This window comes from Halichoerus grypus, chromosome 14 (genome assembly GCF_964656455.1).
Source record: "Halichoerus grypus chromosome 14, mHalGry1.hap1.1, whole genome shotgun sequence".
Taxonomy (NCBI): Eukaryota; Metazoa; Chordata; class Mammalia; order Carnivora; family Phocidae; genus Halichoerus; species Halichoerus grypus.
In genome coordinates this window covers 52,350,937-52,376,622 of record NC_135725.1, presented here as the reverse complement: position 1 = coordinate 52,376,622, position 25,686 = coordinate 52,350,937, and the positions used below count along the sequence as shown (strand labels likewise).

The 25,686-nt window shown below is 39.2% G+C and overlaps 1 long non-coding RNA gene across 2 annotated transcripts in view; it reads right to left on the bottom strand.

The window, feature by feature from the left end:
- LOC118544547 (uncharacterized) overlaps nt 1-25,668 on the bottom strand; it is a 353,084-nt gene extending 327,416 nt beyond the window's left edge. For both annotated transcript variants that reach the window (XR_013443713.1, XR_013443712.1), the window contains exons 1-2: nt 25,388-25,668; nt 23,147-23,297 (exon numbers count right to left, since the gene is read on the bottom strand). This is a non-coding gene — a long non-coding RNA (uncharacterized LOC118544547). The remainder of the gene's footprint in view (nt 1-23,146; nt 23,298-25,387) is intronic.
- Between the last annotated feature and the right edge of the window lie 18 nt (nt 25,669-25,686).

Below are 25,686 nucleotides of genomic sequence, written 5' to 3'. Positions count from 1 at the left end.
ATGTTGGATGTGCTACTAAAAGGTCAGGATCATCTGGTGCTGGATGAGAGTATTAATGGAAAAAAGTTCACTGAAAGAAACTTACTGAAACACCCAATTACCTCGTGATTCCTTCAAATAAGGAATCAATTAGCAGTCAAGATCTGTAAAACGATGATGGCCTTGGGAGATCTGTAAAATGATGACCTTGGGAGGAGCAAACCTACTAGACTTCTTCGTGGTTGGAAGCAAATGGACTCACAGGAAGCCTTCAGTAGAATGCAGCTAGGATCCAGATTTTTGGTCCAAAAGTAAATAACAATTCACAGGAATAATTAAGGATAAAAATGAGAGCTCATTTGTGAGAATTAATATTATATAAATCTGAGGAAAATTAATATTAAAGAAGCTTTACAGAAAACTAACATTTATACCCAATTCAAGGACATCAGACTATAAAGCAAAACACTCTAGTCCTGTCCTCTCCCTTCTTTGTATTTTTTGATTGTTGGGCCTCAAGATTCAATGTTGATTTTAAAATATGGGGCACCTGGAAAACTAGAATAGTTGTAGATATTCAAATCCAAATGAATACACTGGCAGGACTGTGTATCATGGAATATAATACAAAGACAAAGATTCCTACCATCCCCCTCCCACCAAACGTTCTTGAAGACACTGATATAGGAGATGAAATGTAATGGTAATGAGAAAGGATGGATCTTTGAGAATGTTGGGGAGCATAATGTGTGGTATCATCTGGAAAAGCTCTGCATAAGTTACTTTTGTACAGATTTAAGGTTTAGCTTGCTTCTGCATTGTCACCAGGCATCATAAAATCAATAAAATCTTCAAAGATTCTTCAAGCCAGACAGATCTCTGTCTTCTCTATGCAATCCTGGATCCTAAGCTATTCCACCTTTTATACTGGTATTTTATTATATACAATAGTATACTCTTAATACTTCAAGCATGAGTGATGACTTATCTCCCAAAGATACTGCAAAATTCATGAGTTCAAGATTGGAGATTTTTTTTTTTACATGGTTTAGTCAGATTTTAGAGAGTTAGACTCCCTGATTTCTCTAACAATACTTCTTGTCTTTTTTATATTAAGAAATTTTTCTCTATCAAAGACAATATAAGGTAGATCAGAAGAGAATTTGACCTCAAAGTGTCTATAATGTAGAACGGCCACAGCAGCATTTGGAGACCCCCTAGGAAGCAACCAATTTGTACCTATTATTAGAGGTACTGATGATGTAATTTGTGATACAAAATCAAATGGCCTCTATTACCATTACTCCTGAAATGGCTATGTATGTATGAATACTATGTATTGACCAGAACATTTCTTTTCCTCCCTGCATACTCAGGAAGATCTAATTTACCTGCCTCCTTTCATCTTATTAAAAGCGTTATGAGTACTTCTAAACAGTTAGTATGGAGAAGGAATGTGGTAAGGATGGTTGGGTACCAAGTTAAAAGAGCCTGAACTTGGGCACCTGGGTGGCTCAGTTGGTTAAGCGACTGCCTTCGGCTCAGGTCATGATCCTGGAGTCCCAGGATCGAGTCCCACATCAGGCTCCCTGCTCAGCAGGGAGTCTGCTTCTCCCTCTGACCCTCCTCCCTCTCATGCTCTCTGTCTCTCATTCTCTCTCTCGCAAATAAATAAAATCTTAAAAAAAAAAAAAAAAAGAGCCTGAACTTCTGATTCACTGTTTTGAGAAGAGCTCGCCAGGAGAACAGCCAGACCAAGAACATCTCATCAGATTCTATGAGAGCAAAAAATAAAGTTCTATTATACCGAGGCATTGAGATGTGAGTGTTCTGATTATAGTGTCTAGCATTAATTATCCTAACTAGAACAACTTGCTTGCATCCACCATGTAGAAGAGTACTAAATAAATGCTTACTGAATTTATTACATTTTTCATATTCCAATGCTTGCTAATTCCACTTTAACTCATTTCAAGGGGTGACCATGGCCTAGGTGCTACCCAACACAAACCAAACATCAAAATCACCCCAGACCTTCTAAAATTACAGCTTCAGAGATGCCATCAACAGAGATGTTGAATGGGTAGGTTTTCAAATGGAGCCCAGGAATCTATACTTTTTATAAAGCTTCCCATGTGATTCTGATATATAGCAGCCAAGTTTGAGAAGCCTGGACTATAGCTTTAACAAGAGGAAAATGAGGACTACCCCATCCCTTTCAGCACCAAGGACAATACCTCTAGCACAGAATACATTCTACATTCAATAAAAGTTTGTAGTAGATTTGTTAACAGATGCAGAGGCTAACTCTGGCCAACTAATGAGGGCAACCATGTTTTACACTGAAACAATTTTTCGTTCTCTTTTATTCTCTCAGGTGTCTAGAGCTCTGTGTTTCCTTTCTCCTATCTCCTATCAAAATCTACTCTCAAGGGGGAAAAACATTCTTTGCCTACTTTCCACTAAGTAACAATATTAGTGTTTCTCAAACCATCTATGACAAAGGGTCCATGGAAGCCAATACTTTTGTAAAATGCAATAAAAGCAAATTATGAGAAAATGAAATTTAAAAATCAAAGATATACAAAATACAAGTCTTAATTTTTTTGTTATTGGCTTTAAGAGACTTAAAATTACATTTCAAAGAAATGAAATCAAAGCAAATGTAACACAGGAAAACATAATCATCACGGGCTAACCCAGTCTACAGATTACACCCTACCAAACACTGATACAAATTTTTAAAAAGCAAAATCTTCTGCCTGTGGACATTTCCATTTCCACTGACAAAATACGTAAGCTACTTTTGCTTTGAATGCCAGCCATCGGCTAGCTAGTGGTACTGAGACAGGGGTGTTTCCCAGGCCCTTCGACATGAACATGTGCTAGGCCTGTACTCAGGATTAGAGAGTTGGCCAAGGCAGGGGCAGGTCCTGAGAGAAAAAAGGTCAGCAGCAAAAGTTGGAAGAGAATTGTCACACTTTGGTTATGGTGAACTCCCAAGCCCCTCATCTGAAGCAATGTGGTCCTGACTTGTACCTTTGCTTTCGCTGAATTGGCTGTGATATTAAGACCGTGTTGTCAAAATTCTACTAACATGTGAAGATACCAAAGGTTTAAAATGTGGAAATTTCTTAAATGTAAAATTAAGCAAAGTGAAGCAATTCTGTTCAGTAGCAGAAATATTTGCTATCATATGGGGAGAAAGCCAACATGGAGCCGAGACTGATATTACCAATAAGTAACAGACACAATAATTTAAAATTAAATAAATGGGTTATTTAGGGACCAACTGACAGATTCTTAATAAAGACTGTAAGATGCATTAAACATTAGAGTCTATGGAGATAACATTTGTAACTTTAATATGACAATTTTATGTAATGAGAAAAACCATGGATTTTGACTTCTTGTTTACTGGGCACAGTTCTATAATTCCAACATTCCATCCTGGAGACCTTTGCCTTGAATTAAGTTGATGAGAGGGCTAGAGACAGTACACATCAGTACATTGTTCATAAAACTGTGCAATAGTTGGGGTTTATATTCTCCTGCTTTCCCCCATTCTGGCGCCCCTGCCATAGTTTGGAACCCCCTTCGTCTTGTCCTCTACTTTAGCTCCCCCGTCTGTCCCCGTTCTCTCCAGGGTCTCCTTCCCTTCCCTGCAACTTTCCCTCCCTGCAATTTTGCAAGCTATCTTTATCCCAGTGATTTGGTTTCAGCCTGTAAAACTATGTCTTTGCCATTATGCAATCAAATCAGAGAGCCTCTGCTTCACGGTTGGGTCCCGGGATCAGGAGACTCCTGTGAGTCTTTGTCCAATCTCTGTTAGGAAAGTAAAAAAGAGCAATGGAAGCAATTATCCCATTGATTTCAGCTATAAATCCTATTTTGTCCAAGTTGTATGAATGATGAGTATTCTGTGAAAATGCTGCTCTCTAGTGCAACAGAACTGCAAATAATGTATGTCTATTTCTTATAATCCCATCCAACATACCCCAAAAGGTTCAAATCTAACAAGACAGAAGTAATATGGTAACTGGATATAATGTAAGTATGGGGAAAAGAAGGGAAATTCCAAGCATGAGGAAGTTGTAGTGGGAGTAAGTATGCTTACGTAAATGTTATTACAGTTACTTAAACAGGGGTCATAGATAAGAATAACATTACCAATCCATCAATAGGCAATTACTAACAGCTTACTATACACTCAGGAATGAAGTGTGAAGACAGAGTAAGTAGAAACACAGCCTCCAACTTCAAGGAGTTGTTTGCAATTTGGTCCAGGTGAAAAGATAAGAAATACAAAAGTACATGTTTGAGAGCTGGAGAATGTGTTACAGACTCTAAACCCTCAGTTTAATACAGTAGTCACTTGCCACATTGAGCACTTGAAATGTGGCTAACCCAAATTGGGATGGTTTGTAAGTATAAAATATAAACTAGATTTCTAAGCCCTAGAACAAAATAAAAATATCTCATGAATAATTTTAAAGTGACTAGAAATGAAAATATTTTGGAAATAACAAATGAAATAAAATATATCATTAAAATTCATTTTACCTGTTTCTAGAAAATATAAAATTACATGTATGCTTTTGTATTTTATTTCTGTCAGAGAAAATGGCTTTAAAAAACTGTATTTCAGGGGCACCTGGGTGGCCCAGGTGGTTAAGCGCCTGCCTTTGGCACAGGTCATGATCCCAGGGTCCTGGGATCGAGTCCTGCATCGGGCTCCAATCTTTTTTTAAAAAACTGTATTTCAGATGAATGGGAGCTTAGTAGAGAATGGAGTAATTTGGGTCCCCTGGAAGAAATGGACCTTGAATAGGTCTTGCTGAACTTGGAGAGGCAGAGAGAATAAAAGGCATGTCAAATCTGGAAAATGGGTTTTGATGGGATGAAAGTGGAGAGAGAAGGTAAAAAAGGGAACAGAGGGAGGAGAAGATACAGTTTGGGGGAATTACAGAGAACAACTTGATGAGGATGGAGGAAGAGGAAGATAGAAGGAGTACAAAGAGATTGAGTCTTTAAAGCCAGGCAGAGGTTTGGAGTACCTCAGAAGTAAGGCAACCTTTAAAGGGATTTGAGTAAGGGAAATTTTGGATAAAAGCTGAAATTAAAGAAGAAAACTCTAGCAGTGAGTAATGTAAACCTCTCATCATATTAGAAGGTTCTTACATCATCGTTAAATTCAGATTCCCAAATAATATCACAAACTAATACCACAATAGCCAATTCAACATGAAATAACAGCACATTCTCACATATCCAATAAATCTTGCCCTTTAGTCAAAGTTTGTTTTTTGTTTTTGTGTTAGTGTGTGTGGGGGGGGGTCATTTTCAAGTGCTATCACACAGAGATGTTATGATTTCTAATTGGGGGGGAAAGAAGAGAATGGAAAGTAAAGTAAGTAGGAGGCTCAGAAACACTTTCAGATGATGCCATCTGAATTAACAGTCCCCTTTCGTTATCTATAAAAGAAGCTGTCTTTTCTTGAAAGCCCTTGGAAATGATGAAGTGTTCATCAATAAACATCAATTCCTTTTAAATCATAATGTTTGCCAGTCTTCCTCTATCTCACTCTTTATGTTGGTCCAGAATGTGACTGTCACAAATATCTGGGTGAACACGATTGTGAAATGTGATCATAAAACAAGCGATTATTTTTAAACTCATCTTTGTCACATTGTGATGCTCCACAAAGCACCTTTCCCTGGGCTACGATTCATTTTAATTGATCCCATCAGCACCATATCTATATCCTGAGTGACTTCACAATACCCTCTATTTTCAGAGAAGCCCATCAGGTTATGGGTTTGTTAGTAATAAAAATTACCAAGGAGCAGTCGGCGGATGATAAGAGCAATACAAATATTAAAGGAGAAGTAATAAGAGAAATAATGAGCATCCTGCTCATCCCTTGGAAGTGAACAATTCCGAGCTCCCTGAAGCCACACTTAACCTACTGTACTAAACAGTAATGGACAAATACTAGAAATGTTGATGTCAGGCTTTTAGAATCCGTTGGCATCAAAACATCATTTAAAAGTTAAGTTCCACTAAGTATTTTTCATCAAGTTTCCTTCCACAGTATTCTTTTCCTAGTAGGACAGAGCCTTAAACTCCAGAAGAATAATTCTGCTGTTTTAATTATTTGTTTACTGGTTCACTCCAGAGTGTGAGCTGGGAAAAAAAGGGAAGTATCATAAAGTCTTTTATGCACCATGATTTTCCACGACGTCACTATTGGTAGCACTTCCCTGTGCCAAGACTATTCGCAGAGCTGAGTAAACGAGCATCCAGCAAGCTGCCGGGGGGACATCAGCACCAACCAGAGCACAGGCCAACCGCACAGGCCTCACACATTGTGCCTTCACCCAGCCTCCTTGGGGTTGTACCTGCTAAACCTTTAAGACAGATCACAGAGCAAGGGAAGGGACAGAACAGCCCCAATTACACTGACAGCTCTTTTCCTCTCTCACAAGAATTAGTTGGACTGGAAGGCGAGTTATTCTGCGGGAGTGAGAAAGAGGTGATAGAATCAGAAGAGCCTGAGAGGGCCTTCATTTGAGGTGACTATTTTAGGATGGAAAACTGACTTAATGAGTATAATTTACTTGAAGTGACTCTGAGGGGCTCTTTTGAGGAAGAAGTCCACCCTGAACTGGAGGCACCTTGCAAGACGCAGATTCGGGCAAGCTAAGAGGGCGTGGTGGAGAGGAGGCAGGAGTTAATGTCCAATAAGCAGTACCAGCCCAGTGGCCTCCCATGTTCGGGGCCCACAGCCAGCATTACTCAATCACAGCACTGCTATCACAACCCTGTCAATAAAGGGAACGAGGCACCAACTCCGGATGAACGGGCATTTGCACAAGGTGAACTCCGAGTGCCATACTTGCTTGACTTTAGGCTTAAAAGTGAAAGGAACCACGATTTTCCTTTGCAACTTGATTTATCCAATGTCACTTGGGAGAAAGGCAGGCAGGCAGGCAAAGCTTCAGAGGAGAGCAAAGATAAATTCTGATATACTAATACTAAGGATATAATTATAATATTTTTTTAAAGACTTTATTTATTTATTTGACAGAGAGAGACACAGCGAGAAAGGGAACACAAGCAGAGGCAGTGGGAGAGGGAGAAGCAGGCTCCCCGCTGAACAGGGAGCCTGACGTGGGGCTCAATCCCAGGACCCTGGGATCATGACCTGAGCTGAAGGCAGACGCTTAATGACTGAGCCACCCAGGCACCCCTAAGGATATAATTATAAAAATAATTGTCAACTTCTGAGTCCCTACACTTAAATCGTGCCAGATATTATAAGTGCCATTTCTTTTTTTTTTTTAAGATTTTATTTATTTATTTGACAGAGAGAGAGAGACAGCAAGAGAGGGAACACAAGCAGGGGGAGTGGGAGAGGGAGAAGCAGGCTTCCTGCCGAGCAGGGAGCCTGATGCGGGACTCGATCCCAGGACCCTGAGATCATGACCTGAGCCGAAGGCAGACGCTTAACCGACTGAGCCACCCGGGCGCCCCGTAAGTGTCATTTCTAATCCCTATGATAACCCTTTGCCGTGGGCATTATTATCATTCCCCCCACCACCACCCCTTCCTTCTGTGGAGGAAACTGGGATGCAAAGAAGCGACTTTCCCCAAACCAGAGTAGCAGAACAGAGATGAGAACTCTGATCCTCTGGTTCCAAGTCCCAGATTTATTCTTCTAAGTCATTTCCCCAAGTGGGAGGTGGTTTTAATGGTATGCACTTATTTGAGGTGCCTGGGCAGCTCAGTCGGTCGGGCATCCGACTCTTGATTTCGGCTCGGGTTATGGTTTCAGGGTCGTGGGATCGAGTCCTGCATTGGGCTCCACACTGGGAATGGGGCCTGCTTGAGATTCTCTCTCTCCCTCTCCCTCTGCCCCTACTCTACCTCCCCCTTGCATGCTCTCTCTGAAAAATTTTTAAAAATTTAAAAAATTAAGGTATGCACTTATTTAACATTTACCTTTAATTTATAGAAGTGATAGTGGTTTTCTATTTACAGAAGTGATATAAAATCTTCCTTTAAAATAAATTACATTTCAAAAACTAACACTGATTTAAAGAAAAATATAAGAAAGTAATCTCAGATATTTACAAGGATATGGCAAATGGCACTGTGTTAAACACATCCATTTACTAGTAAGTCAAAGTGAAACAACTTGAAATAGTGATTTTTACTGATCACTCCTTAAAGTTCACACAAAAGAGGCAGTACTCAAACCTCGACGTACAGGGTGAAGAAGGAGCTTACTGGCCTATTGGGCTTCCTCTTCTACACTCTTGGGAAACTCCATCTATGTTAATGAAACACTCACACGCCTGTGAAGGAGTTGTCTATTCTCAGTAAGCTGAGTTTGCAGTCAGCAAATATAGAGGTGTCTGCTTTGCATGTTATTCCCGTAAGGTCAGGATTTGTGCTTGTAATAGTGACAACTGGCTAACATATACAATTAAGGCATGCAGATGGACGAAGGGAAAGCAAGTGGGGAACCCCAGGAACTGGTTTCCTTTTCCAGATATCTTATATAAACAGTACTCAAAGAATGACCCAAAAGTTGGTTTTTTAAGGTGGCATGGGACCAATGCTTTGAGGGCACGTAGTTTCTGTAGAACTCCTGAAATGACATGATGCACAAATGTCCCCATTACCTCTAAAGGGTAACCTGTTCCGACCTCCAGAAGTAGCTGATGGACAGCAATATAAATTTCCAGAGTGACTCCCTGATTTTTTCCACTTTTTATTTTTAGAGAAAACTCTAACAATATCAAATCACCCCTAGCCAATATCATCTACAGAGATCATTAGCAAATGGCACTAATATGGTTCCTGAACTCTAAGATCCACCCCCCTCGACACATTTCAACATTTCTGAAATTAGATTGTACCTGGCACCTGACTGTACATTCAGTGTGGTCTTTGTTTTTCCTTCTTCATTGCATCCTCCACCTGATTTCCCCTTGGAATTGGGTAAATACAATGCTCACATGTTTTAGTGGGAATTAGGATCGGTCATAATTTTAGAAGTGTGTCACCAAATATAAGCCTCTCTATATATTATTGTCTTTGAAGTCATTTCTTTTTTAAAACCATTAAACACTGAAACATGTTGTTCGGGAAAATGCATTTGAACAAGAGACCAAGTGGTAGAAAGGAAAAAAAAAATGAAAAATCATCAAAAGAATGCTACTGTGTCCCAAAGGTTAGAGTCACCTTACTATCAAGAGAGAAAGTTCAGAGCAAAGAAAACCAGATAATTCATGAATTGAAAATTCCAGTGCTCATTTATCTTTATTTTTAATAATTCCATTTGTGCGCATGTGTTAGATCACAAGGTCATGATGTTACTCTTCATGCTGGCTTCTCATGTAAATTACAAATAAGTTTTTATGATAATGATTTATGGGGTTAGCTATTCATCTTCCCAACAAAGACTTACCTACAAAGAAACAATTATTCTGCCTCTGAGATGGGATGTCATGAAAGGAATGGTTTCCAGATGCTTTGATTAAAAAAAGCTTAAATAACATATGCAACATAAAATTCCAATGCAGGCAAAACTCATCTTGTTAATAGTCAAAACAGTGGCTTTGGTGAGAAGGGAGGGGGCAGTGATAGAAAAGGGGCCTCAAGGTCCCTTCTGGGGCAGGGAGGCTGACAATGTACTTTTTCCTGACCTGGCTGGTGATTACACAGGTGTGTTTACTTTGTGATAATTCACTGAGCTGTGCACCTATGAATTGTGCATTCTTCTGTATATGTGCTATGGTCCACGAATGAAAAAGAAGTTTACAAAATAAATGCAAAAGATACAGGATTTCCTATATTTGTTGCCCAGAAAAAAAGAGGGGGGATTTATTCTGCCTTCAGGTAAACTGCACTAGGGGCTTTAATATTACATTGACTACATGGTAAATGTTGACCCTAGGAGCATTAATCTTGATGTTCTCCCAAGTCATTATCTGTTCTCTAGCATTATCAGAATAGAATATATCTCTATATAAATAACAATTTCTGGTCATTCTCAAAGAATAACACTAAACATGAAATTCAGAAATATCGATCTTGTGTTGGTATAAAGATGTTTCTATTGAAGTGAAATAGTTTCTGTAAAATTGTAGACTTGCTGTCCTAACACACATATCTGGTCCTGGAATCAACCTGTTCAGAGACACCCACAAGTAAAAATGACCTCTTTCAGTAAGCGGTTCCAACAGGATAGTTTTAGGGTACGGATGCTGGATTCCTCTATCTCAGGTTATCCAGGTTACTGAGGACTGAGACTCAATCTACCCTCTTCCTGCCCCCACCACCAAACAGGCAGGACTCCATGAATGGGTAAAGCTTTGGATAGAGATGAGAAAAGGATGAAGCAAGAGAGGACTATGTCCCTGGGAACCAGCCGAAAATGGGAGCACTCAAAACATTTGTCCGAAATTCTAATGAACAATATGTGTGGGACATTAAACTGACTCACATGCCAACTTTGTTTGCTCCATCACTGACTCTGGGTGGTGCATGTTAAAGAGCAAATGAAAGCATGGAGGCCCCAACATCTCTTCCCACTCCCAGGGTAGATTTAGGTCAGAGGGTAAGGGCTGGTATTCCTCATGAAGGCTTTTGCACTCCTGCTGAATAATGCCCCTGCAAAAGGTACATCCATGTCCAAATCTCTAGAAGCTATGAATGTCACTCTATTTGAGAAAAGGGTCTTTGCAGATGTAATTAAATTAAGGATCTTGAAATGAGGTTATCCTGTATTATGCAAGTGGACCCTAAATTCTCTGACAAATGTCCTAAAGACAGAAACAGAGAAGGCAGTGTGAGATTGGAGGGGCAGAGGTTGGAGTAATGTGGCCAGAAGCCAAGGAAGCAAAGGAATGCCAATAACCACCCAAAGCTGGAAGAGGCAAGAAAGGACTGTCCCCTAGAGCCTTTGGAGAGAGTACAGCCCTGCCAACACCCTGATTTGGGGCTTCTGGCCTCCAGAACTGTGAGAAAATAAAGTTCCGTTACTGTAAGTCATCCAATTTGTGGTAATTTGTTATAGCAGCCCTAGGAAACTAATACAACTCCCAAATATGCCCTTGGAGACACTGCTCATCAGGAAGCATGCAATTCCCTATTGACTGAAAAATACTCAGCCTTTGGTAAATTCTAGGCATTTATTTTTTCTCTGGGTGGCAAGTGGTAGAATATCTCCCCAGGAGAACACAAGGGACAGAGTACACCAGAGACAAGTCATTGCCCCTGCTCTCCTCATACACAGACCCCTCTGACAGACAAGATACACACTTGAACTTTTTTTATGTCTAAACTATTTCACTGAATGAATCATTCTAGAAGTCTGGTCGATTCAAATACCTTAGAGTAGATGATAACTAGTTTCTGACTGGTGAAAGGAGCCTAACTATTCCTGGCAGTTACCAAGTAATGTCTTTCAACTCAGTTTTACTGAAAATATAACTAATTACCAGGAATTATGGTGCTTCCTTTGCCTTTCCTGTATCTGCATCATTCTTATCTCATTTATCTCAGGCACACCTCCAGTCACTGCCCCATTTCTTTGCTCACTCAGCTCACTCTGGTTCTTATCACTCACAGAAACCTCTGCATCTGCTGGGTACCTGGAAGGGTTCAGCCTTTTTCTCTCCTCTCTCCCTGCTTGACTGGGCCCATGTCTTTCCCAACCCCTCCTCAACACTACTCCCAGTCCCACTCATCTCCCTTACCTGCATCCACAACATAGAATCTTTCAAAAAGATACATAATCAGCAGGGAAATGCAAATGCAAACAATGAGATATCACCTCACATCCATCAGAATAGCTACTATCCCCCCAGAAAAACAAGACAAACCCCCCCCCAAAAAAACAGAAAATAACAAGCATTGGCAAAAATACAGAGAATTTGGAACGTTTGTCCACTATTTGTCAGAATGTACATGAAGGGGCGCCTGGGTGGCTCAGTCGTTAAGCGTCTGCCTTCGGCTCAGGTCATGATCCCAGGGTCCTGGGATCGAGCCCCACATCGGGCTCTCTGCTCAGCGGGAAGCCTGCTTCTCCCTCTCCCACTCCCCTTGCTTGTGTTCCCTCTCTTGCTGTCTTTCTCTCTGTCAAATAAATAAATAAAATCTTAAAAAAAAAAAAAAAAAAAAAAAAAAAGAATGTACATGAAGCAGTCATCTTAGAAAACAGTTTGGCAGTTCCTTAAAAAAAAAAAAAATTGGAAACAGAATTACCATATGATCTAGCAATTCCACTTCTGGTATATACCCAGGAGAGTTGAAAGCAGGGTCTCAAGGAGATATTTGTACAGCCATGTTAATAGCATTATTCACAGTAGCTCTAAGGTGGAAACAATACAAGTGTCCATCAATGGACGAATGGATACACAAAATGTGGTTTATACATACAATGGGGTACTATTCAATCTTCAAAAGGAAAGAAATTCTACATGCTACAACATACATGAACCTTAGAGACATGAGGCTAAGTAAAATAAGCCAGTCATGAAAAGACAAATACTTTAAGTGGTATCTAGAGTAATGAAATGAATAGAAACAGAAAGTCGAATGGTGGTTGCCAGAGCTGGGAAGAAGAGGAAGTGGGAAGTTGTGGTTTATTGGGTACAGAACTGCAGTTTTACAAGATGAAAAGATCCTGGAGATTAGCTGCACAACAATGTGAATAGACTTAATGATACTGTTATATACACTTAACAAAGGTAAATTTTGTTATGGATATTTTACCACAATAAAAAATAAAAATTAAGAAAGATATAAAATATTCCAAATACATGGAAAAGCACAGAGAATAATACAACCACCTACTTAAAGCTCTTCTCCCGCTCTCTGTATCCCTAGCCCCTCCGCTTCCAAAGTTGGTGTGCATCTGGGCCATGCATTATTTTTCTACTTTCACTTTCTATCTACCCCCAAGCAATATGTAGTATTAACCTGATATATCTCAAAATACAATGTTGCATGGAGAACAGCAAGTTGCAAAATACTATTAATGTACATTTTAAAGGCACACAAACACAAAAGGCAACTTTGAGAAGAAGTGATTGTCTTCACACCTATAGACTAGACTGCTAAAGTGAACTGTTCTCAGATTTAACTTCTAAAACATCTGAAATAATCTGCCTGCTTCTTGGTGAGCAGTGTCTGTACCTCACACGTGAGGTCCTATTTGTGTTCCCTTGGCTCCTTGGTCAGATTGCTCACTGGATGCCCCTCCCATTCGGCCTGGCTAAGACCTTAGTCTTCCCAGTTGTGGCTTACCTCCTGGCCTGGGCAACACAGTCATGGACAGCTTATCACAGATTTGATACCTAGTCCCGGGATCTTCCTGCCTGTGTGTTCACGGCCACGGATGCCCCAATACCTGGCATACCAGAGCATAATGGACAGGCCCCGGACACCGCAGGATTAACAGATAATTTTGAAAATATGCATTTTTATTTTAGGTTTATGTTAAAACATAGCTTTATGCATTATAAAAATACATGAACAATTCAACTATCAAAGAAAGAATCTAATAAAACACAAAAACTGAGACACAAAGCTGAGTATGTGGGCCCTTTTTGTGTCAATAAGCTAGCAAGTTATCTGGTCATAAACATTATTTTACTTTTCATATTCATCCTCAACACAATGTGTGACTTGGATTACCCGGGTACTCCTGGTGATGGAAAAATTATTTCAGTTTTGTATAGACTAGATCTTCAGTTTTTAATGAAGGCTTCATAGTCAAGTAATCTTACCTAAAAATCAGCAGAAAGCCAGAAAGATATGTGACAAGCTTAAATGTCTTTGCTCTTTACTTCTCTGCATTAGGAAAGTAATTTTTACAAGGCACTACAGTGCACTCTGTATATAGTCATTTTTGGTTTACAATTGAATGCAATGGCATTGCTAAGCAGAAGCAAGGCAGATTGTGGTTTTGCATGTGTCTGACAAATACATCATTTTCTTATCAGGTGTCCTTATTTCCCTTACAGATATCTCAAACAATGGAGTTCACTGTCTTCTGAAAATATAAAGACCTTTGACTTTATAACCTTATGCCTGGATCAAAACTCTACTCCAACACTCTTTAGTAATGGGCCCTGAGCAAATTGCTTCACTTCTCTGAGGCTCAATTTGTCACAGGTCTAACGAGGTTAATAAAACCCACCTGACTTGGACTGACCAGATGAGAGGTAACACACTCGAAGCACCTAGCACAGTGCCAGGCATATCATAGTTATGACCAAGGTGTAACAGAACTCTTTTTAAACCACTTCATGAAGATCAAATAAAGGCTAAGGATAAACTCAAGGAATCTGTTATTTTGGTTTTTTTACTTTTGTGTTTTGTGTTCATTGTTCCTGTTCATTGTTCCTGTTGTTGCTGATGTGATCAGTTGTTCTCTAGATTAACCAAATCAATCTACTGGGTTGGCTATTAAGGTGGTCACGGCCACTTACAATTAATCCATATTTACGGCATAGGGATAGAAAAATTTTCCCTTCTTCCCTCTAGGTTCTTTGGCTGATCTAATAATTAAATTGACATAGACAGATTAACAGAACAAAAACAAATTTAATTTTGTATGTATAGGAGCCACAAAGATATGAGACTCAAGGGCAAACCGGGCAGTTGAGGCTTATATGCCATCCTGAGCTGAGAGATCAGGTAGGGGCCTGAGACTTCAAAAGGGAGAAGGGTAATTCACAGAACAATAAGAAGAGCAGATGTTTGGTAATTAGATGTTTGCCCTGCCATACAGATAGGTTATTCAGATAAAAATCTATCTCTGGTAATAGCTCTCTTTCTGGGCCAGGCCCCCCTTAAATTCTTTTAGATAGCTGAGGAAGAGGTCAAAGTTTTTCTTAGTCTGCTGGGTCTTGATTGACTTCAGCTCAAGATAATCTATACACCAAAGTGGCATATTTTGGGGTAGCAAAACTGGCTCCCCTTCAAAGAATAACTACTGGGGGTGCCAGGGTGGCTCAGTCGTTAAAGCATCTGCCTTCGGCTCGGGTCGTGATCTCAGGGTCCTGGAATCGAGCCCCACATCGGGCTCCCTGCTCAGCAGGAAACCTGCTTCTCCCTCTCCCACTCCCCCTGCTTGTGTTCCCTCTCTTGCTGTGACTCTCTCTGTCAGATGAATAAATAAAATCTTTTAAAAACAAAAACAAAGACAAACAAAAAAACAAAGAACTACTGGATGACTTTCTAGGAAAAAAAAGATGGAAGTTGGATCCCCAATTCACACTATACACCAGGATAAACTCCACATGGATCAAACATTTAAAACAAAACATGAAAGAACTTTAAGAAATATGGAGAATTTTTTATAAACTTAGAGTAGGGAAGGCCTTTCCAACTATGACTCACAATTTAGGTGTCATAAAACAAATAAAAAAATATCAACCAATACAGCTACACAAAAATAATACTAAAAAAAACCTGTGTGTCAAAATCAAAAACCAAATAAAATACTAGGAAGTTAATTACAACTAATTCTATAGACAAAGGGCTAATCTCTACAGGATGCAGTAAGTTGCTAGAAATTAAAAAAAAAGAACAAAACACACAGACCAAAAATCCAACAGAAAAAATGCGCAAAATATAAAACGGGGAAAAAGGAAATACAAATGATCCTGAAACATATGAAAAGATTTCAATTGTGATCACAATAAAAGCAATGCAACAATATGCCACACTAAGTTACAATATTTCACCTAGCACATCTTCAAACATCCAAGTTTGATTAAACATCTGGTTGGCAAATTTGTGGGAAATATGGGCTCTTCATTCACTACCGGGGGAGTAAAATAATGTAACACCTATGAAGGGAAATTTGGGGATATATTTAAAAACTATAATTGGATTTATCCTAGCAATCCTGCTTCTGGGAATTTATCTGAAGGGTACACCTATGCACTCAAAAAATCACGTATGTTATTCATTACAAAATTGTTTGTAATAGCATCAACCGGGAAGCAATTCACATGTCCATCTAAAGGTGACTGGTTATATAACTAGAGTTCAGCCACAGAATGGAATGTTCTGCAGCTTTTACAAAAGAACCAGGAAGACCTCTACCCACTGACATAGAAGGCAAACAGATGGTTGAATGAAAAAAGTACAAAACTGGCCACAGAGTATGAGAATCTTATCTAAGAAAGGAAGGTAATATGGATACGTATTTATATTTTCCTGCATTTTCATAAAGAGATACCAGATAGACACAAAAAATAAATAGAAGAAAGTGGTTTCCTACAAAGGGCAGGAGGAATACAGTGGATGGAGCTAGACTTGCCAGTGTATTAATTTTAGTATCATTTGGATTTTTTAACATGTGAATGCGTTATCCATTCATAAAATTAACTTCGATTTATTGATTGATTACCTGCTATGTAGAAAGCCTGGTGTTCAGCACTATAGTAACATTTTCAAACTAGCTACAATGAATATTTATAAGCATCTATGTGCTAGACATGATGCATCGCACTCGTGGTAGGAGGTGGGGGAGGAAGAGAATTCACGGTTTATAAGTTATATTGGAGTAAGGGTCCCATCTCTGATTCTGCTTTCCCTCAGGGCCTACCATGAAAATGATCTTAGGTGAGACAAAATACATATGGATAAAAAGATAACTATCCACAGTGCAAACAGTGCTAAGTAAATACCAAAGGAAAAATGTTCTAGATCAGACCAGTGAAACCCCATTGGCCGAACTGGTCCAGAAAGGCTTCAGAGGAAGTAGAACTTTGAAATGTGTCTTGGGTATCATATAAATTAAATCTTTTTCACAAAAGGTCTTCTGTAGAAAAAGCTTTTTTCAGAACCGTCCTGATTCTGATTTTTCGGAAGTGGGGGTGGGGGGTGTGAGGAGATAAGAAGGCCACGCCCCATCATTTCTACTCAACTTTCAAAAAGTGACAAACTGCAAAATTAGTTCTTCCTGGTCATCTTAGTCCTTCCTCAAAACAGAATTAGTACACGGAATTAAGAGTTGGATTAAAACTCAAAATTTTAAAAGTCTCACTTCTTCATTTTATTCCTTTCCAATTTAAAATTTTACATCATCCCAGGAAACTTTTCTCTCTGACAGCTTTCACAGACATTTTCTCTGCATAGGTTGGCCAGAATCAAGAGAGGAATTGTAAGTTTCTGTTCCTGATCTACACTTACAAAGGGGTTTCACTTTGTAAATGCTCTTCCAGCTGCCGCAATTAAAAGAGGGAACACAACCTTGAAGGAGTCATTTGTCACCTCTTAGGATTGTACTGTCCATCTTTTACCTGAATGGCCACTTTGGCACAGCTTAGCTCGCCCCTGAATGCTTCCCAGGAGGGGAACTCTCTACCACTGTCATCTTGATGCAACTCTTCCAGGAAGTTCTTATGTTGAGATGGACAATCTATCTTCAACCCACTAGTTCTACTGCTAGCCTCAGAACCCTGCAGACAAGACAAACTCATCTCACAGAAGTTAAACTAGTCACTCCAGAAAAATCACCCTCCTTACATTAGTTTGGAGTCAGGGTATGGGGGTGGGGTGGGGGAGGGGAGTAAATAATGTGTTGTTGTTGTTGCTGCTGTTTGGTTCTAAAAAAGCCCTGATCAGGTTTGCATTGAAATTAATTAGGTAACAATATTTTGATTAATTGTAAAATATGAATATTATAACATATACCTTGAATGTACTATTTAGTCATCTAGTTGACCAAATTCACTTGAAAAATGTTTTCAGAAGTGCATCTTAAATGCAAAATAAGTAGAATGACTGTCTTCTAAGCATGCACTCTGAAGTATTTCAGTAGCTCCCATTATTATAGGTCCAAGGTGCTCAAAGAAACAATTCAGAAGGGATAATCAAGAAACAAGCCTACTTCTCTCCCACCAGACTTACGGCCACAGAGAAATGAGGTCTTTGAACACATTCCTGGAGAATAAGACTTACTTTGAATAAAGTGCTGTCACCTAAGTTAGTAATACCCCGAGCAAGTTTTATGGCTCTCTGAGGAAAGAATTAGCCTACTCATTTGGGAATTTAGTGATGTTTGGAATGCAGAAAGTGACAATGAGGTTGGAAATGGATTGGCTTTGGGGCTTGTTCTGCTATATAAATAATAATGAACCTTTTCCAACAGGGAAGTAATGTGAAATGAAAAAAAAAAAAAATCTGTCCCTAGAGTATAAAATTACCTCATAAACCAATTTATATTTCTCCACTCCAAGCATATTTTCTGGGAGTTCTACTTAGAGAGAGAAAGCTGCTGAATGATAATTAATTTTAACAAGCACTTGGCAGACCGAGCTGGACAGTACACAAGCTGCCCTCGAGCAAGTACGAATTTGAACTCGACTTTTTACCATGTTTTTTTCCCACCATGACAATATGTAGGCATGAAAATGATCGGGACTTCAACTTTACTTTGTTCTTTCTTTTTTTCTTCATTTGGATTTTTCTTTCTTTTAATTCAACTTGAATACACAAGCAGTTTGTAAACACAGTTAAGAAATGTGGGAGATAAATGGATCTTGGTGTAGCAACACCAGAAGGGTATTAGGTATTTGCTATTCATCAAAGGGACCACTTGTTTTTCTTTTCTTTTTTCCCCATGTTCGGAAAAGAAATGTACACATCTTCTAGCTTATAATGTATAGTTCATTAGTGGAAAAAGTGCTTTAGAATGAGATCTTTATGTCATTTCCCATGCAGTATTTTCATTCTTTCTTAAAACACGATTTGGTAAAAGCAAGTGAGAGTTTTGAGATGTGATCAGCTATGTTCCAGCACTATTTCTCTTTTACATCCCTGCACATGGAATACGGGCAAGCAAATAATGAGTCATTTCTGAAGAGGAAAATAAATTTTGAGAGAACTAATACTATGATTTGATAATAATAACTTACCTCTCATCTATCCGTCTAGTTTATTGTCCTACACTAAATTATTTATGCATGTCTGTAACTTTATAATTTATATGAAAAAGTGCAAAATCTTAATTATGGGAAAAAAGACATCCTGTAATTTCCCAAGCAAGCTACTAAAAAGATGAATATCTCTCTACATATTTTCAGATGAAAAACAATGACATGATAATCCATCCCTCCTTATATTTTTGAAAACAGACTTACTACCTGTGACTCAGTTGCTTGCTCTCACAAAGAACTAATTAACCTTCATGATTAACAACTCCTCAAATTCCATTACTTCTATAAAGGCAATACTTTTTATCTTTCATAATCAAATTTAAGCTCATAATTAATGCCATGGGTAAAATTGCAGGTTAAAAATAATGTGTCTGAATTTCTTATACTCCTCCTTTGGAAGTATATGAAATGTTTACTCTATCTAGAAATCCTGATGCTTAAGTGGCCTGTTATTTTTGTCACCTACAAACATAATATTCAAATTAAGCTTTTCCTTATCAGGATCTCTCTTGATAATGTGCCACATTTGGAGCTTAGCAAATTTCTGCAAAGTCAAATCTATGTACCGAATGGGAAAGAATTTTCTTAATTTATTCTTGATTCTGATGGGAACTTTCTTAAATTAAATTGCACTCAACATTTACTGAGAATCTAACATAAGCAAGGCACTATGCCTAGAGGGAAGGGGTACACAGGTGAGTAAGATGAGGCCCTCAGGAAGCTTTTTAGATTAAAAGGACAAAGACTATATTTACTTTATGTTGATAAAAGGGAGAGAGTTCTCACCTGGTTGCTAGCACACAAAGGTGTTAGTTACAGATCTGCCCCAAACTAAATGTATGACCTTGAGAAAGCTTCTCCGTTCTTGCCCTCTCAATCTCTTCTTCATCTGTAAACCAGGCATTAGGATCATCCTTATTCAACAAACACCACTGAGCATCTACCATGTGATAATAGTGGCTAACCTGAATGAGCAATTACCATGGGGCAGGTATCAGAGTAAACATTTTATGTGCATTATCATTTAATCCTCAAAGCAATTCCATTTTCTAGAGGAGGAAATTGAAGCTCAAAGATGGTAAGTAACTTGCCCAAGGATACAAAGTAGCTGAGCCAGGATTCAAATCTAAGATTGGCCTGACTCCAAAGCTGATCCCTTTAAACAGTACATCATGTTGTTGCCACCATCTCTAATAGTTTCTAATTTCTTTATTGTTAAGTTTTTTATTTTAATCCCAGTGTAGTTAACATACAGTGTTGTGATAGTTTCAGGTGTACAATATAGTGATTCAACAATTCCATACATTACTCAGTGCTCATTGTGGTAAGTGTACAAATAGATTCTAATTTCAGTATTACATGATTATTTACCCTAAAACTGTAAAGTGTAAATACAAAGAGTTTGATTTTTACAGCAGAGGTGTGGAGGTTAAGGGTATACAACAGAATGTCACATTAATTCCAACTAGGGAAATCCAAGGAGACTTCCTGGAGGAGGCAGCATGTGGCTGCCGTTAATAAGATTTCCTCACACAGAATTGGAGGGGTAAGGGCATTCCAGGCCAAGAGAACTAGGTGAGTGGTCACAAAGCAGTAAACACTCACAGATCTGCAAGAAATTAGTGGAAAGGGCAGTAAGAATGAGGCCTTGAAAATTCAGCTCAAGCCAGATTGTGGAGAGCCGTTAGTCATGCTAAGGACCCTGCACACTCTGGGAAATAGGCAGCTACTGAAAGTTGTACATGAGAGTGGAATGATTAGTACCTTTTCGTTTTGAGCTTATTTCTTTGTTTTGTTGTTTTTAATTATTTACAACCAGTGAGAACTGTTAGCAAGACTGCCAAACACAAGATAAACATAGAAAACTAGTGATACTAAACACTAACAACAAATAATTTAAAATGTCATTTTCAGAAGAAACAATTTGTAATAGCAACACAATTAAAATACAACTTGGGAAAAATCTCAAAAAATATGTGAAGTGTCTTTTACACAAAAATTATAAAACCTAAGGGGCACCTGTATGGCCCAGTCGGTTAAGCGTCTGCCTTCGGCTCAGGTCATGATCCCAGGGTCCTGGGATCGAGCCCCATGTGGGGCTCCCTGCTCAGCAGGGAGCCTGCTTCTCCCCTGCCTGCTGTTCCCCCTGCTTATGCTTGCTCTCTCCCTCTCTCTTTCTCTCCCTGTCTCAAATAAATAAATAAAATCATTTTTAAAAATTATAAAACCTAATTAAAAAATATATGAGAAGTTGTAAGTAGAGAAATATGCCATCCTTATAAATGGAAAGACAATAAATTGGCCTATAAATTCAATGCAACTCCAATGAAAATCTCACAAAGCTTACTTGTGGTAGAGGCCGGTTGGTCCTTATAGTCACATGGAAAAGAAAGGGTCAGTTTTGTCAAGATAATTTTGAAGAAGAAAAAGGGTAGATGTCAAAACCCCACAGATGTCAGATTAAGAGGTACAAATTTCCAGCTATAAAACAAATAAGTCACAGAGACAAGAAGTACAGCATAGGAATACAGTCAATAATATTGTAATAACTATGTGGTGACAGATGGTGACTACACTTATCGTGGTCAGTAACAAGTACTATACGGAACGTCGAATCACTATATTATACTCCTAAAACTAATTTAACATAGTATGTCAACTGTATTTCAATAAAAAAAAAAAAAACCAGATGTCAAACATTTTAAAACTAGGTGACCTGAGATTGCCCCAAGGACAGTTATGGTTTTCTATTTCTTTTTTGGGTTAAAGAAATAGTGTGGAGGGAGGGAGTAGGAAAGATGACACTGATGACAAAAACACAGGAGCTCCTCCCCCACTTTTTTTTTAATTCTTTTTTTTTTTTTTTAAGATTTTATTTATTTATTTGACAGAGAGAGAGCACAGCAGGGGGAGCTGCAGGCAGAGGGAGAGGCAGACTCCCCGCTGAGCAGGGAGCCTGATGCGGGGCTCGAACCCAGGACCCTGGGATCATGACCTGAGCTGAAGGCAGACACTTACCTGGCTGAGCCACCCAGGTGCCCCTCCTCACCCACTTTAAATCAAAGTGACCCTGAACCTTAAACACAGTGATTCTGACTCATAAAGTCAAAAGCTATTTTCAAAAGAAGCCCTCACAAGATAGGGGCCTGGCCGAAGGATAACAATTCCAAGGAGTTAGAATAAAGTTTCAATCAGCCAGCTGGCATGTACTAATCACCTGATAATGTGCCGAAAACAAAGGAGCTAGAAGATGAAATTGTAAGCACAGCACCCTGGGTAGAGGCAGAAGTCACACATGAAATAACTAGAGAAACCACTTTTAAAAACAACACACTAGTAAGTGTAGTCAAGTACAAGTATAAACGAGAAAATGCTGAGAGCTGCCTGGGGCGGGGAACCACAGGCAGACGGGCTCAGGGAGACCTTGTGAAACGGGCCTGGGAAGTGTGTGGCTATAGGAGTCACTGTGGTTGAATGCTACTGGTCCACTGTCACTCTCGCATTCTAGCAGGACAGCACCAAAACTATCACTCTGCACTACACATTGCATCTAAATTCCATCAAATTATGACAAACTTAACAAGATGTAACTTCAAAGTCTGCCTTCCTCTGTAAGAAACTGGCTAAGGATCTTGTCTAAGATTTAAGAAATTGGTAGGCCTGTCTTCCTACTTGTTGTTCTCTTTCTTGTTGTGCATCTTATGATGCTCTAATTGGCTAGGTATTTCTTCTCCCTGGGGACTCTTTTTTTATCTTAGGCCTTAGATCATTCACAACTATTGCTTGTGAGGTACAGAGCGCCAGCAGGGAGGAAGAAACAGAGGTTAATACCTGGTGGAGGATGTGATTCCTCTCACTGAGAAGCTTATTTTTTAAAGAATGGTGAATCCCAGAAGGAGCTGAAAATATACATGAGATCGTAATGTTCTCTCACAGGAGTGTTGCCTACACTGTGCATCATTAGAACAGACATGGACCCACTAGGGCTTTCTAAACCATTTATATCACACTGGCTCAAAGAACTAACTTAATATATCCAATAACCAAGATTCCTGCTACAAGTACCTCAGTTGGGTGTTGGCTCATTCATATTCCAACCAAAAGGTAATGTACCATAAAGTGCATACTGATAAGTCTCCAATGATTAAGGCAACCACATAAAATCTCATTACTTAAAAGAAATTAAACTCACTGTGGTTTATATAGCAATATTCCTCATCCATGTCCGACGTCAGATAGTTCACATGTCAGTCACAGTTAAATCTAATTTGCTGTAATCCTGGTAAATGGGAGGTAATCAACAAGTCCTCAACTCCAGCTCCGAAGCAGCACAGAAGACATTTCTGAAATACATTAATAAAGAGTGGATGGGGAGAAGGCTTCCTGACAATAACTGACATTTGTTATATATCAATAATGTTCCCTGGGTTCTGGTATTCTATTTATTAGAATTATAAATATGTACACAGTTTAAGAGATTTATCTGATGTTTCTTATTTTTTCTGTTATCCTTGCATGGTTACTAAAATTGAGATTAGAGCCACCATTTCTTGAATGTGCTAGTCTAAATCCTTAGCTTACTTGATCTCAGCTCAGCCTCACAACAGCCCCATGAGAAATTATTCTGCTTGACACTTTGTAGCTAAGGAAACTGAGGCAAAATAAGTCACATGCTGCCTGAAGTCTCACAACTAATCAAAGGCGAAGACAGTATTTACACTAGCTCTGATTCCATAGCCCAACCTCTTAACTATTCACTGCTCCCCTGGTTGTAGACACTTTTTGTATGATTGTTCATTAATATGTGGATAGGTGGATAGCTCAAAAATTTCTAAAGATAGTCTGGGGATTCTGGTTGGAAATGGAGGACTAGGAATCTTACTTGAAGAAATATTTCAATAGCACAATTTCACTTTCACTAGATGGCAAGTTATTTGGGGTGGTTTATTTGGGCTGATTAACCGAGTTTAGAGGAGATAAGGGTTAAAGGCCTCCCAAGCCATCCTTTGGTGCTGCTAATATAGATCACGTTACTATGTATTTAGTATCATTTTCTCTTTGGTTCCCTGAAAAAGGGGTATCTGTCCTATTTCACACCTTCAAATGTAAAATGTTATACCATGTAAGTACTATGGATCACAGTACTAAGTCATAATTACTTTTTCCCTATTGATTGTTTTGCTCTGATCCACTGAAAGACATACAAGCTACTGCTACACAATGCCTAAAAGATGGGAAAAAATTCACATCCACTAGCCACAAAACATCACGTGTACAGAGCCACTTTAATTATATATCTTATTTCTAATGGTCATGCAGAATTTAGAAAACACAGTTGTTCTAAAGTTGATATCGCACAAAACCCAAAACCTGTTGGAGACTAAGGAAACTATTTTGAATACAGGCAAAATTTTGAAGTACAAAAAACTGTTTTGGGCACTATATTACTTTCCCAAGCACTTAACCCAAATCTCAATTTTACTCTAAACTGGGTTTGTTGGTATTATCTCCTATAGGTGTTTCCTGAGAAGAGCTGTCATCAACTTAGTACCAGCCTAACGTCCTCAGGTCTCAGTGGGCTCTGAAACTGCACAAAACCGGATGACGACATCTATACCCTAGATATGTTAGAATTCAACACAATTCTTTACCTAGACTAAGGAGCACAGTACCAGACACACAATAGGCACTAGATAAATGGTAGTTATTTGGTGCTATAAGCATACACAGCACTGACTGGGTAAGGGGTCTAATTCTGCAGAGGGAAGAGGTTTGAGGGAGTCATTTGTGTATTTATTCTTCCTTTTCTTCCTCAGTGAATGATAAAGTTGTGCTGTATGATTTTTAAAAATGAAAAATGTTAAGTGCCATTCATCTGTAGCATGAATATATACACTTGCAGACCAAAAGGCTAATTAACTCGAGGTTTTTAAAAATAAATCATACAGCACATCATACACAATGGTACATTATCAAAGGCTTAAAAACCCCAATTTGTCCACCTACACTGTGCAACTAGCAAACATGACATTTGGAAGTGTGAAAATCAAGCTTACGAAAATGTTTACATGTGAAGAAGACAAACTTGTGGTGACTACGTATTGCTGAAAAAGGAAATTACCTAACCAGACTTGGGGTGGAGTCACAGCCCACTTAATTGTGTCATTAGGAAAAAATAAATTCATTAATTCAACACACACTTGTTGAGCGCCCACTACCTGCCAAGCACAAACAAAACCATTCACAAATACCAACTGGGCTTGCTCGCGTCGGGCAGCCTTCCCCAGTAAAAACAGCACTATCTCGGCTAACACCTTACTCAACATTTTCACGAAGCACGTCATAGAACAAAAGGATGGAGCAAGTTTGGCCCGCCCCCTTCCACAGGCCTCGCGCGTTCTCGTAATCGCAAATCGAAAACTCCAAAACGAACCTACGGCGTCGCACGAGGAAACGAAAACTACACAGCAACTCCTTCCGCCCACGTGAAAGATGGCGCTTGACGCGTCAACCATCACTGCTGCCCGGTTGCTTCCCTTCGGGGGCGGGGTCCAGAGAGAGCAGGAGGTGTGTGCTTAGGCGGTGTATGCTTTTGTTTTCCTCACCCTTTCTCCCCTCCCGTTACTCTGATAGTATTCGTTGAAGGTGATGGGCGAAAGATTAGGTAAAATTCACCCAGAAGAAGAGCACCAGGCGGGAAACAACCGCAGCGTGAAGTGGGTTCGGGGTCGG